Source organism: Cavia porcellus, unplaced genomic scaffold (genome assembly GCF_034190915.1).
Source record: "Cavia porcellus strain 051 isolate PalLab524CR breed Dunkin Hartley unplaced genomic scaffold, mCavPor4.1 scaffold_21, whole genome shotgun sequence".
NCBI classification, from domain to species: Eukaryota; Metazoa; Chordata; class Mammalia; order Rodentia; family Caviidae; genus Cavia; species Cavia porcellus.
In genome coordinates, this window is record NW_026947504.1 from 9,413,270 (window position 1) to 9,431,564 (window position 18,295).

Consider the following 18,295-nt stretch of genomic DNA (forward strand, 5'->3'; position numbering starts at 1 on the left):
GCCCTAGCCCCTGCTGCAGACCGGCTTGATGGGGGTGGCCTTCATCGGCATCACCTCATTCCCAGGAGAGCAGTGGTGGTGGAGTTAACACCGTCACACTTTAGGGACCTGTTCTTTGGCCTGGGAGTTGTAGTTTCTGTGTTTAAAGTGGATTAGAAATCTCAGCATGAGGAGTGTGGGCTGTTTCAATCCCAGTCTCCAGGCACAAAAGACCACGCAGGCCTGGGCTGCAGCATAAGGAGCTTCTTGGGAGTGATTTATGTGACTTGGATCAAGCCAGTTTCTCCAGAGTTACCACTCGCAGCGACCAATGTGCGGCTTTGAGGTTCACAGGAAAAGGAAAACCGGGGTCTGCTAGAACTCTCTTTCTCCAGATGGGAGGAAAGAAACTGGCCCTTACTAGGGGTGTTTATTTTATACATTTAGTGACTCAATGTCACATGAACCCCATTGCCTAGTAATGGACATGCATGGTAACCTAAGGGCCTGGTTTTAGGGTCCCGAGTCACTTGTTTCTGTGGCTCACCCACAGTCTTTGGCAGTCTTTGTTCTTGGGCCAGCTGGCAGGCTCTCTGGGCGTGGTCAATCTGCTTCAGCTGCTCCCTACAAGCACTTCTGCCTCTTAAGCTGGGAGGCAATGGAAGGGCATAGCTCAGGACTCATCAGAAAGACCAGGCTTGAATTCCATCTTGCTAGCCTCAGGTTCTTGAGGGAATAACTCAAACAAATGATCTATTTTTCCAGGTCTGACTTTTCTTATCTGAAACCTGAGAATTAGGTGACAATTGAGCAACCCTGTCCTCACATGGCTGTTGTCATCATGGGAAGTGTTAGCACGTGAGGAATTCATGGCCAGGCATGATCATCCCTCCTTCCCTCCTTACTCTTTGTTTTGGGTGAACACCCTGTCTCCATGCCCAGAACTTCCAGCTTAGTTCATGGGGTTTGTAGAGAAAGCCAAATACCATGTACCATTTTGAGTCACACAGTTGGGTGAATAAATGAGTGAATATATACATAAGTGTCTTTTAAAGACAATTCTCCCTTGAAACTAGAGGGAATTCTGGAAGATTTTATTAATTAGCTATTGCTCATAATAAATGATCCTAAAACCTGGTGGCTTAAAACAATTATAATTGTGTTATCTGCCGTGGGCTAGAAGTTTAGGCATATTAGGGGTTAGCCTGGGACTTCAAATGAAAGATGCAGAGTCTGGGGCTGGGGTCAGGAAAGCACACTGGCTCTCTTGCTGGTGACACATACCCTCACAAGAACGTTCCCATGTGGCTTGTCCTTGTGGCCTTCGAGTCTTTGCAACATGGGACCTGGTTCCACACGGAGAAGCACCTGTGGGCTAACGTGGTCTCTTGTGACCTAGCTTCAGAGGTCACATAGCATCACTTATCGCGCACTCTGTGGGTGAGGGAGATCACAAGCTCCCACCCAGATTAAAAATTAAAAAAAAGTCATACCCCATCTCTCTGTGTGAGGAGTTCAGGAATATTTTTAGAAGCGCATGCTGGTTGAGATAAATATTTAAGTATGGCCATCATCAGAAAATACAGTCTGCGTAGACACATACTAACCTGTAAACATTTGACCAAAGTGGCTAACAGATATCTCCTCTGTACCAGGCACGGTCTCTGGTTCTTTGGTCAGTCTATCAATTGCTCGTACTCTGAGTTTGTCTCCATTTCCATGCATTTTAACTGTGGTTTCCTTGATTTGTAGGATAGGATAGGGTTATGGTGGAATGTTACTCTCTGCCTAGTATTTGTAGGAAAGGAATGCTTGTTCTTGATTAAAAAACAAGGAAGCTTTAAAAACTTAATCAGTTTTGTGATTCCATCCAACCCTGAGGTGCCACCTCTTCTTTGTGATCCCTCTCATTCACTTGTAAACTATTTATTGAATCTTTCCTGTGTTATGTGCCCTCATCATTTTTGGTTCTGAGGATATGATAATCGATAAAACATATCTTTGTAGACCTCTTGGCCCTTGTGATTAAATATTGATGAATTTTAGGAACTCAATGGGATAGGCAACTTCTAGGGTGGTCCCTATGCTTCATCTTCTCCTATAGACCCATCCCACAGCAGACAACAGGATATTAGGAAAATGATGTGTGATTTCTAGAGTTAAGTCATACAATACATTGCAGCATCTTGGTGTCTCTCTGAGACCACCTACCCTTGGAAAACTAGTGCCATGCTGTGAGGACACTCAAGGAGCCTTATGAAAAAGGCCAGGTGGAGAGGAGATGAGATCTCCTTCCAATAGCCATGAGCACCATCTCCGGGATGAGGCCTCCAGCCCTCACTGGGCTTTTAGATGACTGTTTCTTAGTATCTCCGATGAAACTGCACAAAAGACTGTCAAGCACAATGACTTAACCACATTGTGCCTGAATTCCTGACCCACAGAAGCTGGGCTATAAAACACATTTGCTGTTTGAAGCTAAAACTTGAACTGGTAAAGTGTGGAGTGACTTGATATGTAGCAATATATCCAGTACATTTGGAAAAATTCCTCGACTGCAGAGGTAGTGGGCAGGGGACTGGACTCTGTCCCCGCTGCCCTCTGTGTGGAGGAGTCACTGATCCAGCAACCTCCACTCTGTACAGTGGAGTGGGATCTCCTCTGTGCGTGGGACATCCTACCATGCTGCCACTGGGCCTTTCTTCTGGCCAATTTCTGTCTTCTAGTCACTTAAGGCTGTCTTAGTGTCCTTCTCATGGATGGGACAAGCCTGGAACCTACAATTTAAAGGAGGAGGGTTTTATTTTGACTCATGTTTTTAGTTCATGATTGGTTGGCTCCAGGGTAGAGCAGCATGGTGGAAGAGGCTGGGCAGAGAAAAAGCTGTTTTTGTCATTGTGATCAGGAGGCAGAGAGAGCGTGGAAGGGAACAGCAGGGAGACGGGATCCTCCCCAGTGACCTGCCTTTCCCCGCCCTCACCTTCCTGCTGCACACTCAGCTGCTGAACTTCCCAGTAGATAATTCCACTGACAGGTACAGTACCCCCACGATCCAGTCACCTTCCCCAAGCTCAGCCCATGAGCACATGGAGCCTTTGGAGGATTTTTTTTTAAATTTTTTGAGACAGGGTCTCATTGTGTAGCCCAGGCTGGTCTTGAACTCACTGTGTAGTGCAGACTGGCCTTGAACTCCTCACCATTCTGCTTGCCTCAGCCTCCCGCATGCTGGGATTACAGGCATGCACCACTGCACCCCACCTCCTCTGCTTCTTTAAAATGATAGCTGATCTCACAGAGATTGTTCCTTGTGCCATTCAGCTCAGCACTTTGTACATAAGAGCCAAAGACTTGTGGGGTTCAGAGCACTGGGCCTGGAGCCCAGTGGATCCAGATCCTGGATCAGTGGCATTTACCTGATACTTCTTCCCTGGGCCCCATTCTTTTCTTCTTATTTCTTTCTTTTTCTTCTGGTACTGGGGATTGAACTCAGGGCTTTATGCACTGAAATACCTTCCCAGCCTTTTTTATTTTGAAGCCACTAAATTATCTAGAATAATGGTCACTGCTGCTGGCTCCCAGAGTGCTGGGATTATAGGCATGCACCACCATGCCTGCTAGTTGGGATGCTTTTTATAAAATTTTTCTGTGTCTCAGGTTCCTCAATTATAAAATGGCTATGACAAACAATAGCTACTTCTGAGAGAAGCTCTGAGGACCAAATGGGTTGGCACGCATACAGCATTTGGGACTGTCCTGTCACATGGTAATACCATGTAATACCAGTTTTTAGTAAATTAAACCATATGAAATTGACATTTTTCTGGATCAAAAGCTATTAAATGTCAGTACTTTCATAGGCTTAACCTAATATTATTCTCATCCTCTGATGACGTTAAATTCAAAGAAATAGCCCAGCAAACAGAAGCAATCACATTTTTGTTACTGTTGCTAGAAGGTCCAGGGGAACCTACATCGGAACTCAGAGCACCCCCTTAAAATTCTCCTTCCCTTATTCCTTTTACCATTAATCAGGAAACCTTCTTTGCTGCTCATTCTCAACTCTCAGCTAAAAAATCATTTGTGCCTGAACACCACCCCCACGTTCCCCCCTGTCCTCCATGCAGTTCATCTCCATCTCCCCTTCTCCACTGTCAATTTCTCCCAGTTGTTTTCCTGAAAATACCTTGGTGTGGGTCCTCAGTTATCTGTCTCTGTATCTCTTTCTGTCTGTCTCTCTCTTCACTCAAAAATCCATTTGAAATCATCAAAAAAACCACACCTTACCAACAGAGGAGAAGGGAGAAGCACTGTGTTTAAAAACAAAACAAACTGAACATGTCATGAAGTTCGCCACCTACAGTTCAGGAGTTAAGTGCACTCACAATGTTATATGGCCAGTTCCCATAATTTTTTAAACCTGTAAAACCGAGACTCCCAGTGGGCCCTGGGTATGAGAATGCTGGAGTTACAGGTGTGTACCGCTGCACCTGGCTTGGTTTTGCCTTCTCCTAGAAAGTTTTGTTTATCTCTTTGATCCGGCCTGCGGACCAATCTATGGGTCTCAACCTGGAGAGGGGATCGGGGATGGGGGCAGGACAAGAGAAAAGAGAGATGGAGACAGGATGAGATTCCAATCGAGTCTCGTTTATTTTTAAAATGGCTACAACTTATATAGGGTGGGGGGCGGGCCATAGGCAGGAAGAAGGCTTAATCTGATAGGTCATCATCACATTCGGTTATATGATGTAAGCAGGAGAGGATTATGGGTAATGTAGGCAGGCTGAAATAGGAAGTTTGCTTGTCATGTGCATTGCAGGCAAGGGGAGGATCATGGGAAATGTAGGCTGACACACAAAATGCCCTCAGGCAGGAGGGGCAGGGCAGCAGCAGCTATTCAAAACCGCTCCCTACATCTCCTCCCTTATTATTATGTATATTTTTTGGAACATGGCAGGCCCTGGGAGGACAGCGCCTGCCTTGGGTCAAGGACTCCTCATATGAACCCAATCGAGCCTTACCCGTCATGGGCCTGCAGGACAGCTGTTGGTCCTGGACCTGTCTTAGGTGGCTGATTGGCATTACATATGTGTCCTAGTTGCCCGTCTCTGACTGCCTGTCCAGTGCCTCAGGGCGTCTGGGCCACAGCATCATGTGGGCCGTCAGTGGGTGAATTTTCCCGATAAGTTTGTTGTTCTGCCATTTCCAACCGATGGTAATATACCTGAATGGGCTTTGCCATAAATGTGTCAACCTTGTTATTAACGTTATTAATGAGTGTCACGATCCTCTGAAAAATACAAGGTCCTACAGTAAGCAGCAACAGCAAGGCAGCTAGGGGTCCCAAGAGGGGGGCAATGTAAGGGGAGAGATCCTCCCACAAGGAGGAGAAGGTGGTTGCTCTGATGCGCTCCTTTTCTCTCTCTCTTCGAGGTGCTCTCTCAGTTTACTCATGGACTCTTTGACTACTCCCGAGTGGTCAGCATAAAAACAACACTCTTCCTTGAGGGCTGCACATAAGCCACCCTCCTTCATAAATAGGAGGTCTAGTCCTCTTTTATTTTGTAGGACTACGTCAGATAGAGACGTCAGGGACGCCTGTAGAGCTGTCACATATGCTTCTATTTCTTTTAAATCCTGATCTACTGCTGCCTGTAATTGAGCTAGATGCTTATCTCCCAACACTAGAGCTGTGGTCCCTGTCCCTATTCCCGTTGCTACTCCTAACCCTAGTAACACAGCTAAGGTGAATGTCACAGGTTCTCTCTTAGATATATAGCTGATCTGTGATGCCTGGAGGTAGTAGTCTCCTGGGTGGAAGGTTATGCGAGGAAGAACCTGTACAAGAACACAAAAATCTGTAGACTTGTTAAAAACAGCAGTTGCTATACAGGGTGATAGGCCAAAATTGCAGGCCCAAGACGTTCCTGGGGGTGGAATGAGGTAATTATTTGGCTTGAACTTGGAATGAAGCTGGGCACAGAGTTGTGCTGCCAGTGCTGGTGGATGGGTGGAATCCCCAAGACAAGTTTCTCTACCTGAGACATCAGGGAGAGTCAGCTTGTGGTGATTGTCCCAGTCACAGGCAGATGAGCTAGAAGAACTGATAAAGGTTAAATTGAGGGCCTTTCCTTCATAATATGGGGGAGGAGCAGCCAAGCATAACCAACATGATTGGGTGAGATCAGGTTGGGTATGATTTAAAGCCATGTATGCTCCTTTAATCAAACTGAACAGGTTAGAATGTGAATATTGAGGGGCAGGTATATGATCTGCCTGGTGTAGCGGAGCTTGAGAAACCGTTATGGCTGAGGGACTTACTGTAGTTATTTGAACAGTAGTAACAGGATCTGTAGTGGACTGATTGTATTTTGGATTTGGATGTAAGGGAATAGAAAAAAAGCAATCTTTAAGATCAATGACAATTTTAAAAAATCCCAGAGGAATGGCACTGGGTGAAGGGAGTCCTGGCTGCAGATGTCCCATTAAGACCATGGTCTTATTTATTGCCCTAAGGTCTTGTAGCAGCCTCCATTTCCCTGACTTTTTCTGAATAACAAAGATGGGTGTGTTCCAAGGGGAATCACTGGGGACAATGTGGCCTGCATCTAACTAGTCCTGCACCAGCTGCTGTGCAGCTGCGAGCTTTTCAGAGGTAAGGGGCCACTGATCGACCCAAACAGGTTTGTCTGATAACCAAGTAATCTCTTTTGCATGGGCCGCAGGAAGGTCAATGACCCCTATTGAAAATGGCCTAGGCCTGCTTTAGAGGGGTTTGGAGTTGGGGAAATAGGCACTTTAATGCCTGAGCCTCGTTTGCCTAAACCTTGATTAGGAAGGAAGCCCTGAGTGAGCATTTGTTTGGTGACTACAGCATTGGGACTGCCCATCATCATTCCCATTTGAGTTAGCAAATCTCTGCCCCACAAGTTAAGGGGCAGCCCTTCTACAATATAGGGCTGTATGTGTCCTTGATTGTTTTCACTATCTTTCCAGGTAAGTAGACTGGCACTACGTTGTGGATTCTTAGATTGTCCAATCCCTTGTAAATGCGTCATAGTGGTTTCTAAAGGCCATGTGGGAGGCCAGTCCTCCTTTCTAATGACTGTTACATCAGCACCTGTATCTATGAGCCCTGAGAAACTTTTCCCATTAAGCAATAAAGACATAAGGGGTTTATCTTTGGAAATGAATTGAGCCCAGTATATATCTGAGGATCCAAGGGAAGAATTTCCCCTATAGGAAGCCACAGCTGCATTAGAAGTTTGAACTAAAGGCAGCAGCACCAACTGAGCAATACGTTGTCCTTGGCTAATGGAAACTAGGCCAGAGATAGAGGATACCATGACAACAATTTCGCCAGTATAGTCGTTATCTATGACTCCTGGAACAACTTGTAACCCTTTCAATATTGTGCTGCCGTGTCCAAGAATTAACCCACAAGTGCCCTTGGGAAGAGGGCCATAAATCCCGGTGGGGAATGGTATTGGGCAGCCTCTTCTGCTAATTGTGACCAATCAACTTCCTGGCCACTGGAAAGGTCAGGGTAAATAGGGCGGTATGGAGGAGGGACCGGGGCGGCGCCATTTTGAGGACCCTCGTGGTCTCCAGACAAAGGGAGTGTTGGCACATCGCCATCTTGAACAGGCTCCAGGATCTCAAGGACAACAGAGCTGGGAGGGCTGGGTGCCTTAGATAAGACTGGTGGTGGCGGAGTACAATTGCGGGAGGCAGCTAACGCAGCCTCACCCTGGGCAAGCGTCTCCGCGAGCTGGGGATCTGCGTGACGTTGTGCCAGCAGCTCAGAGATTAAAGTCCAATATGAAAAAGCAGTTACAGGAACCCTTTTTGGACCAAAAACTTCATAATAGTCCTTAAGAGCATCTCCTACTCTATTCCACCTGTTTAAATTAATCGTACCCTCTAGGGGGAACCATGGACACACTGAATGTATGAACTGAAAATACTTTATTAGTTCTTTTGTCTTAACCTTGATCCCTCTAATCTTGAGAGCCTCCCTGAGGCCAGTCACGAACAATTCGTGCTCACTGAGTGCTTGTCCCATGTTAATGCCGTTCACCTACCGTGATTCAGGCGAGACGTAAGGTGGCCGTCTGCACAGATCACAGGACCAATGTCCTTGAATCAGTCACGCTGGCCAGCGCTTTACTCCTGTGAACGGTCCCGCGTCGTTATCCCTCGTGCCAGGTGAGGTCCCTTCGTGGTCGCCACTTGATCCGGCCTGCGGACCAATCTATGGGTCTCAACCTGGAGAGGGGATCGGGGATGGGGGCAGGACAAGAGAAAAGAGAGATGGAGACAGGATGAGATTCCAATCGAGTCTCGTTTATTTTTAAAATGGCTACAACTTATATAGGGTGGGGGGCGGGCCATAGGCAGGAAGAAGGCTTAATCTGATAGGTCATCATCACATTCGGTTATATGATGTAAGCAGGAGAGGATTATGGGTAATGTAGGCAGGCTGAAATAGGAAGTTTGCTTGTCATGTGCATTGCAGGCAAGGGGAGGATCATGGGAAATGTAGGCTGACACACAAAATGCCCTCAGGCAGGAGGGGCAGGGCAGCAGCAGCTATTCAAAACCGCTCCCTACATCTCTTCATCTACAGACGGATGCTTAGATGGCTTCAACAACTTGGCTATTGCAGAGTCTCTTTTCAGTGGGGACTTCACAAATTTACTTCTTTTAAGTTCTATCACAAGGGAAGGACAATATGATAACTCCTCGATTTCGTGGTTCAAATGTCAAGTGGGAAAATGGGTCAGAGCCTGAAGAGGCCACTTGGAGCAGAGCAGGAGAGTGGACTCCAGAGCCATGCTGCCTGCTTTTGAATCCCAGCATTACCATACGAACGGAGTAACTTCTGGTAAGTTATCTAGTTTTTTTGTGTGCCAGTTGATTCATCTGTAAGTAGGAAAATCATGACTTCCTTATAGTTTGCACCATAGAACAAGAGTAATAGCCTTAGTAAGGATTAAATGATGTCTTCTATACACCTAAGGTGCTTGGAGCAGAGCTCAACAGGGTTAAGCCTCACTAAGGAATCACTATTATTATTTTTAGGATCTTGAGCTAGGCTTGAAAAAATTAGGCCTTGACCTTGAGGAGGAGGAGGGAGCCATGGCAGACAGGCATGAACAAAGGTGCTGAAGCACAGGGCCCAGGAGAGCAGTTTCCAGATTTAATTAATAAAAGGATAGCCGGTAAAATTTAAATGATTTCTAATTGGTGTGCACATATACTGAGATAAAAGAAAAATATGCTGCAGGACATAGTATACTAAAAACATTTATTACTTGAAATACACCATAAATGTCAAAATTACAGACCTCTTTCATTCTATTTCCTTGGTGATTTGGTTCTCCTTAATACTGCCTCATTATTTTGCAAAAGTTGCTTGTAAAATTCCTTGAAGTATTAGGCTGTGCTCCCTTTACAGTTTGACATCACTTCAGCAATTGTCACACCCAGCTTTGTATTTTATTCTTTTGACTATTAAATATTTGTTAATGAGAAATCATGCTCAAAATGAGCATTATGAGCCACTATAGCATACAGATATAAAATTAACAGCTCTGAGAACTGCTGTTCAGATCTGATTGGTTGAAGGATGTAATACTGTCCTTTGGAACAGCATAGCTTGCTTTTCTGTTCTTCGGGGTTGCATTGCATTTCTTGATCAATGATTTTTTAAATTGTTGCCCATTGACAAGAAGGAATTTTGTCATGAACTTTCAGTCTTTTAGCAAGGGAATACTCCTATAGTACTCTTTCAATGTTCATAAACATTCCTAAACTGATGTTAAGAGTAATTCTGTGAATAATTTTTTATATGTAGAATCTAAAAAAGATCTCTAAAATACAGAAGGGAGACTATTATTAGATAAGAGTGGGAGTGAGGTGGGTAATAGAGGGGATGAATATGAGCAAAATATGCAACTTGGACCTCCTCAAATGGGAAACTAGGGGGAGAACATGGCAAAGAGGGTTATGGGGATATCTGTGAAAATGATCAAAGTACTGATCTGCATGTGGGAATCTGCCAGAATGAAACCCATTAACCTGTATAACCAATAAACAAAAAAGGTGGGGAGTAAAAAAGGAAACCAAAAAATAAAAACAGGAAGAGAAGGGGAAAACCAGAGCAGCGGTCATGTTATAATCACAGCACTGGGGTGGCTGAGGCTGGATGATCCCTGCAAGTTGAGAGAGTTCAGGGCCAGCGTGAACTACGTAGCCAGACCTTGTTTCAAACAAAAAAGAGATGAAAACTACAAGAAATAAGTAGGCTTTATTCAATGGATTATTTTTAAAAGCAAGAATTTGAAGGGCTTTTCTTCATAACCTGCTTCCAGTAAATGGGGGATTCTCTCAACTGCATCTGTTAAAGATTGCCAATGGATTTTTGAATGTGAAAGAAATGAAAAATTCCAGCTGTTAACAGAATCATAAAAATTCCATAGCTGCTCAGTTAGACTGCTATAAATGCTGAAGTAGGCAAACAGTTTCACAACAATTACTTCACGCTCAATGGAAGAGATCCAGAGCTATTTGTGCGCCTTATGCAAAATATGGCAAGATAGCTGATGCCTTCCATAAAATCATTCATGCTTTGCTTCGACTTTGAATAAACATTGTACCTTTACACAAACATCCACTAAAAGTTTTATTGTTTTATCACCAACAAAAGCAGTAAAATTTTTCTCAGTAACTGCTAACTCAATAGAAGTTTCTGCAGAACTTTGCTATTATTTCTGCAGTCTCATCTGGAAAGGATTATCTTGCACTAGCCATATAAGCAAGCCTTTTGTGTGTGTGACTAAACAAATGGCACAGAAGTTTTTTCTGTATTGTGATTACTTGTGGCTATGACATATAAAGTGAAGCATTTTTATTTTGGCAATAGATTTTATCCTAGCATTTGAAAATGTGCTTGCAATTTTAAGACCATAAAATACTTCTGTTAGTAATATGTTCAGTTTTAGTTTATTTATTTTTTAGCTGAATGATGCTGTACAGTGTAGAAAGCCATGACAATGTCTGCTGTAATTATTCTGCCTGTCTTTCTGTCTTTCTCTCCCTTTTGTGGTACTAGAAATCAAACTTTGCGCTTACTAGACAGGCCCTGTGACTCTGAGCTGTATCCCTGGTGATGCATACATTTTTAAAGAGAAATTCAGATTAAGAAAGTAATTTCAAGGACCTCTGATATAGCTCAGCGGCACAGCACCTATCTGGCAGGTGCAAAGTCCTCAGTTTGAGTCCTCAGTCCCCACTACCAAAAATAAATAAATAAAAAATTTTAAAATGTATGAGTTTATTAGTTGTATGATTTTCTCAATAGTAGTAAGGCAATTAATAGTTGATGAAACTATACATTTTTTTTTTTTATCGGTACCGGGGATCGAACTCACGACTGCCTGCTTGTAAGGCAGGCACTTATGCCGCTGAGCTAAATCCCCAGCCCCCCGTACATTTCTTTTATACTTAAATGTTAATATTAGCTACCTTACATTTAGTTTTCCACAATTTTTTATATTAAACGAACACTTGTGTATGGCACAGAAGCTTCAAAAGGCCCTTTCCTCATTTAATAAATGTTTGTCGCTCAGAAAATTTATGCTTCTTTTGTGGTATTTTGAGGGTTCAGACATACACAACCAACAGAAAAGAACAGAATAATAGAAACTACTTCCAGAACTGGAGAAATCTAATTTGCTCGGCTCAGCCCTTTGGTACATCTGCCACAAAAATGAACTCATACTACACCATAAACTGATTCCAGCTGCTCAAACTTAGATCAAACTGAAGTTGGTAACTGATGAAAAACAAAAACTCACGTTCTGTTTGCCTGCGAGACAATTGTACCGGTACGGCAGTCTCCCCAACACCCACAGCTCATTTTATGTAAACTATAGGAAGCTCGGGGTTCAGGAGCTGCTGGGTTTTCAGAAAGGGAGAAAGTGTTGAGGGATCTAAGAACTTGGAGCCGCGTCAGCACAGCTCAGCCTTTGACTCTCTTTTGGGAGGCACCAAAGTGAGCCACTTGCTGATTGGCTGGTGGGTAAAGATGGCTGCTGCTGATTGGCTGCCTTTAGGGCGGACACGGATCAGCGTTCTCCCGCTGCAGTGACTGGAGTGAGGCGGTCGCTGATGGAGGATTTTCAGGGCGTTGGTACCGACTGTAAATTTTCTAATTAGCGGTGATTTTTGTTCACCACTCAGACTTCTGCCAAGGGCAACACTCTTTTTTCTTTTCTGAAGGTAAAGATAAGTACTTTTAAGTCTCTCCTTCAGTTCTTCTCTATCCCAATAGGCTAGAGATGTCAGAAACTGTTCAGATCCTTGTTTCCTTTTTTTGCTTAAAAAAAAAAAAAAGATTTTAACAGCATTTTGTGGCTTAAGTGCCAGTTCCTCTGGAAGAAAAATAGCTCTGACAAAATTTTGAATTTATCGAAGGGAAAAAGGGGAACACTTGCTGCTGAAGGCGTCCTGACAAAGTCATAGGAGAAAATACAGACTGTGCCCCACTGGGTGGGGAGCCGGGGACACCTCATCCCCAACAGAAGGAAATCCAACTTTCTCCCTCTAAAAGTCCATTTATTGTGCCCCTGGTTATTAATATTCGAACAACTATAAGTGTCCATCAGTCAGAAACTTTGAATTCACTATTGTGCACCCATAGAATGAACAATATTTTATTCTATTTTATACCTATAAAATAAAAAAGGATCATCACAATAGTTAAATCGAAAAAAATCGACATGGAGCGTTCCATGTATGATATCATCTGTGCTAAATAATATGCATGAGGGAGCCTGCGGTGTGCTGCAGTTTTAAAATAAATGCCTGGCAAACGCCCTGGGTTCAATGCCAGCCCTGGGGTGGGGGTGGGGGATGCATGAAAGTCAAAGAGGTTAAAAATAGGCATACCCTTTGCTCCTGTGTACCTGGACTGTGATATTCCAGAATTGAAGATATTCCAGAAACAAATCGTGGTGCTGCCCTCGGGGGAGGGCAATGGAACCAAGGGCAGAGGGAGCTTTCCTTCCCATGGCTCATCTTTTTGGTACTGTTTGATTTCCTTATCCTTTATGGCACTGTTTGATTTCCTTATCCTTTATGGCACATTACCCATATTTAAATTATTTTTAAAACAACGACTTAAAAAAATTGAAGGGCTGGGCGTGGTGGTGTATGCTGTAAACCCAGCACTCAGGGTGCTGAGGCAGATCACTGGGAGTTAGAGGCTGACCTGGGCTATACACTTCAAGGCCAACCTGAACCACACAGCGAAACTCTGCCTGAAAACCCAACATAAATACGTTTTGAAAAATTAAAAATCAAATGTGTGGTTTGTACACGGGCAGGAGGCACATAAAGTTCTGGGAATATAGACAGGATGCTTTCTGAGTGGCATGAGTCTTCTGCAGCCAAGTGGATCTGAAAGCCTGGTTGCTGGGCTGTGTGCGTTTGCTTTCCCAGTCTCAAAGCCTCTTAAGCATCACAGAGCACAGGAAATAGCCCTGGGCGGAGAGGAGTTTTTTGCTGGGGATAGGAGGGTATTATCATTCCATGGTAAACATCCCACACAGTGAAAGCACTTACAGTAAACAGGAGGAGCCAGAGAGGGACAACAGAAAGCATATTCTAATTATTTTGTGTGGTATTCACTTCCCGGGAGCTTGACTGCTGATAGAGATAAAGACCAAGGAATCTCTAGAGCTTCCTTGAAATTTCATTACAGGAAGTTTCCTCTTTGGGGAGCTGGCATGCTTTGAGGGCAATCCTTTCCTACCAGCCAACAGATGTCAGCAGCATAAAATGCATGGCAGAGAGAGAATGTGGTGACATGTGTGACCAGGAGGAGCTGGGGCAGCTGAACACATTGAGCAAGAAAACACCCTCATCATAACAGCTGGCACTTAATTTATTGGGCACTCACTGTGTCCCAGAGACTGTTTTAGCTACTTGGTATGTGTTTTCACTTAGTCCTCCGAACATCTCTATGAAGTAGGCATGGTTACTTCAGTTTTACTGGTAAAAAGAACGTGCATAGGTGGTTTTGTAAGTTCACCCAGTATCACCTAGCTAATCACTAGCTGACCCACAGTTTGAGCCCAGAGATAGCTACACTGCCTCCAGAAAAGGGCTTCTACAGCACAGCTCTAAAAACAAGATGCTGGGGCCTGGCAAGCGTGAGGTCCTGAGTTCTATTCCTGGTACCAAAAAATAATTAATTAATTTAAAACAATTGAAACCAGCCCTGTATGGTAACGTAAGTCCAGAATATCAGCACTGTTGGAGGCTGAGGCAGGAAGATAGCAAGTTTGAAATCAGTCTAAACACACACACACACACACACACACACACATACTCACATACTCATAGCCATCAAACATTCATTGAATACCATTTGTGTTTTCCAGGACGAGAAGAGTTACAGAAAATACTTGATTTCTGGAATGCCAGGGTAACTCCTGGGATGTGTGAGTTATTTTGGCAATAAAATATACTTCACATAAAATTTACCATTTTTAAGTATATAGTTCAATGGCTGATGATTTTTTGTTACTGAGGTGAAATGCACATAACAATTAGTAATGTAAAAGTAATCAACTCAGAAGCATTCAGGACATTTTCAGTGTTGTAAAGCACTACATCTTCGATTCCAAACACTTTCGTCACTCCAAAGGGAAACTCTGCCAGATAAACAAGTTCACTGACGTTGCCCTCTCCTTCCTGACTGATCACCACAAATCTGTGTTCTGACTCCATGAATTTGCCCATTCTGGATTTTCATAATACTTGAGTTATACAGTCAAACTTTTCTGTTTAAATTCTTTCACCTGGCATGTTTTTGTGGTTCCTCTGCATTATAACATGTATGAATGCTTTGGTCCTTTTTACAGATGGAACTTTATGAATGTATATACCACACTGTGTATGTCCAGTGCTTTACTGATGGAGGTTTGGGTGGTTCCATCTTTTGGCTCCTGTGCATAGTGCTGCTACCTTTTTTAGGAACAGTAGAATGATTTCTTTTGTACCGTGGTTTATCTCTATATAATAGAAAGGGAAAGCATCTGTTTAGGGTGAATAAGAGGAGCACAATGTGGTAGAGTAGGGAGAAAACACACCCTGGGCTAGTCCCCCCCTCACCCCCACCATTGGCTCCATTGTGAGCCTCTTTGAATTTCTGTTTCCTTATCTGTAGAAATGGAAATGACCATTCCATTCATATATTCATTCTTTCAGTGTATGTGTGCAGGACTTACTGCAGGCTGGGCACTGGGGAAGCCATGAACAATCAGATAGTTTATAGAATGAGGCAAAGAGAGAGAAGGAGGACTCAGGGATAAACTATTTTTCAAAAAAATGAATCCTTCTGTCATGAGATTAATCACTGTCTTGCATCATAGATACATAATGAGGATATCCATGTGTGACCAGGAGGAGCTGGGGCAGCTTATTTCTCTCTCAGCATTCTACATTATAGCCTACAGGTTATTTCAAGTTTGGGGGCTGTAAACAACAGAAATTGATCGACTCAACTGAGGAATTATGGGGAAAAGACTGAGATAACTTCTGAATCAAAAGACGACCTAAACAGTCCTCAGAGGGGGCCAAAGGTATACAGGCAGTGACAAGACCCTCAACCTCAGCAGCTTGTGGCCAAGGTCTCTTTGGGCTCTGCCTTAGATGACCACTCTAGCAATTTTTCCCACCTAGGAGTGCCCAGTACCAGTGCCCAATGCAGCTTGCCCAGGCTCAGAGCACGGAGTGTGGCATGCTGCTTCATACTACAGTTAGGCCTGTAGAATGCCAGGGTTCTCCACTGTAGACAGAAGACTTATACCACGATTTTCTTGCAGATAACAATAGAGTATCCTGGGGAAGAGTGTCTTGGACAAAGCACAGTTAGAGTAGAAAGAATAAAACTATGAGACCAAAAGTAAACATTGACTTGGACTGAAAAAGAAAAAAGCAGGCTAGGAGGACAGAGATGATAACCTAGCTGTAAAGCCAACAGGAAACATTATTGCTCCCAAAGTCACACACCGCTATGAATGCTGTGAAGGCCACTGTAACTGCTGTTACTTTTGACAAAAGGCCTGCTATTTTGGTTGCTTTTCTCATTGCCGAGACAATTACTCAACACTCAAAGTTAAAGGAGAAAAATTTATCAAACTCAGTTTGTAGAGATTTCAGTCTATAACTGGCTGGCTCCAAGGCAGTGTGGCAGGCAGAGGGGAAGAGAAACAGTGTATGGCAGGCGGGAAGGAGACGGTGAAGCAGCAGGCAGCAGCAGCCAGCCGTCTTTCTGTCCCTTTATAGTCCATCCAGACTATAAGCCTGTGGACTGGTTCCTGTCATACCTATAGTGGGGCCGTTGTTATCCATACCCTTCATCCCAGCACTGCACCCTTAATCTACGATCACACCCCCTAATCCAGCTACCTTTAAAACTTCCCGCCTGTGACCTCATGAGATTTGGGGGACATCTGGATACAAGCCATACCACCTGCCTTGCTTTTCTCAACTATTACTGGGGTAACCAATGGTTCAGCCTCCCTAGCCTTCATGGTAATGCTAAAATTTCTAGCTAAAGATGGGGTTTGTGGTAGACACCTATAATCTCATCATTCTGGAAAGCTAAGGCAGAAAGATCATAAATTCAGGGTCAGCCTAGGCAATTTAGTGACTTAGTGAGACCCTGTCTCAAACTGAAAAATGAAAAAGGCAGGCGATTTAGCTCAGTGAAAAGGCTCTGGGTTCAACCCCCAGTACCGAATAAAATAAAATAAAATAAAATAAAATAAATCCCTAGTTAATCTCACATCCAAAACAATAACCAATCCAGATGTGACTCCTGCTTAACACACCAAAGGCTCTTCCTGATGAACCCTAGCTGAATAGGCTTTAAAGGAACTTCAGGGCTGGAGTAGTATTCTGTTATTGGCAGCCCGGTTAGGACCATGGATGAGTGGTGGGCACTCCGCACAAGAAAATAGAGCATTGTTTCTAGGAAGAAGTAAAGGTACTGAGCACCCTGACATAGCACATGGCTTTGGAGTTGGTGCTCAGGGTTAATGCTAATTACTTTTTGTCATTGTATGGTTTTTTGAGATGAGGTTTTGCTGTGTTACCCAGCCTGGCCTTGAAACTGGGCTTGAATCTGAGATCTTGCTGTTCCAGCCTCTCAAATAACAGGGTTAGAGGTGTGCACCACCATACCTGGCTCAGTGCTAATTATTATTAATGAGGCTATTTTTAGATACAAATTATAGATAATAATAATAATAATGCCTTCTGATGAGTATTGGTGGTGTGCCAGGCGCTGTATGTCTCCACCATTTTGCTTGATTCTTACGGTGACCTCACACCTTCTCAAAGGTCTCCAGTTTCTAAGCCATGCTTTCTACATGGAGAGAGTCATCTGACACACATACTTGTGACTTCCTCCTCGCACCTGTCATGTGGCAAACCTCGCTTAAAGGCCAATCTTAGCAAATTCTCTTGGAGAGGGGAGAATTTTGTTGTCATGGTGTAGATAGGGCATCACCTCCTAAATTTTCTGTTTATAATCTCAGGAAGCCTCATCAGGATCCTGGGAGGAAAAAGGGACAGAGTCCCTGCACCTAGGCCCCAGGGAGCCTCTCTGGTGCTACCAGTAACCAAAGTGTGGGCTCTGCCACCAGCATCGCCTTCCTTGTGGGCAGCTGGGGGAAATGCAGGCTGCTGGGGCACTGCAGACCCACCGAGGCCATCTCTGGGAGTTCCCATGGCCCTATCATTTGGTGCATTTCCAAGGCTGTAGTTTTATTCTAATATTAAGGGACAGGAAACGAGACAGGGCTAGAGTCACTCATAGGAGAGAAATGTATTTTAAGGATGCCTCATGGATGGATGTCTTTTCTAGGGAAAATGGCCTAATGGCCCTCACACATCTTTCCTGCCCAATTTGTCAGCAGAGCCCCACTTGCTTTGTTAACATCAAATTCTTCAATATGCTGTTGATCTAAGATTCTCCCTGTGGTAGACAAAGTCATGGGGAGCAATCACCCTCCCCACCCCATCTCACACTAACGTCTCTCAGGCCTCTTCTCCATTTTTCCTCCATATTCTGCTTTTTGCTGCTTCTGTTGCATTTTGAGAGGGGCAGGGAGAATGACGCTACAGTGTACAAAGACCCATTACCTTTATGAAACTTGGAGCTGAAGTTCACAGCAATCCGTTTGTATGTGCATTTGAGGCACTGATATTTTGGGCCTAATTATGTATGGACTGGATTGAG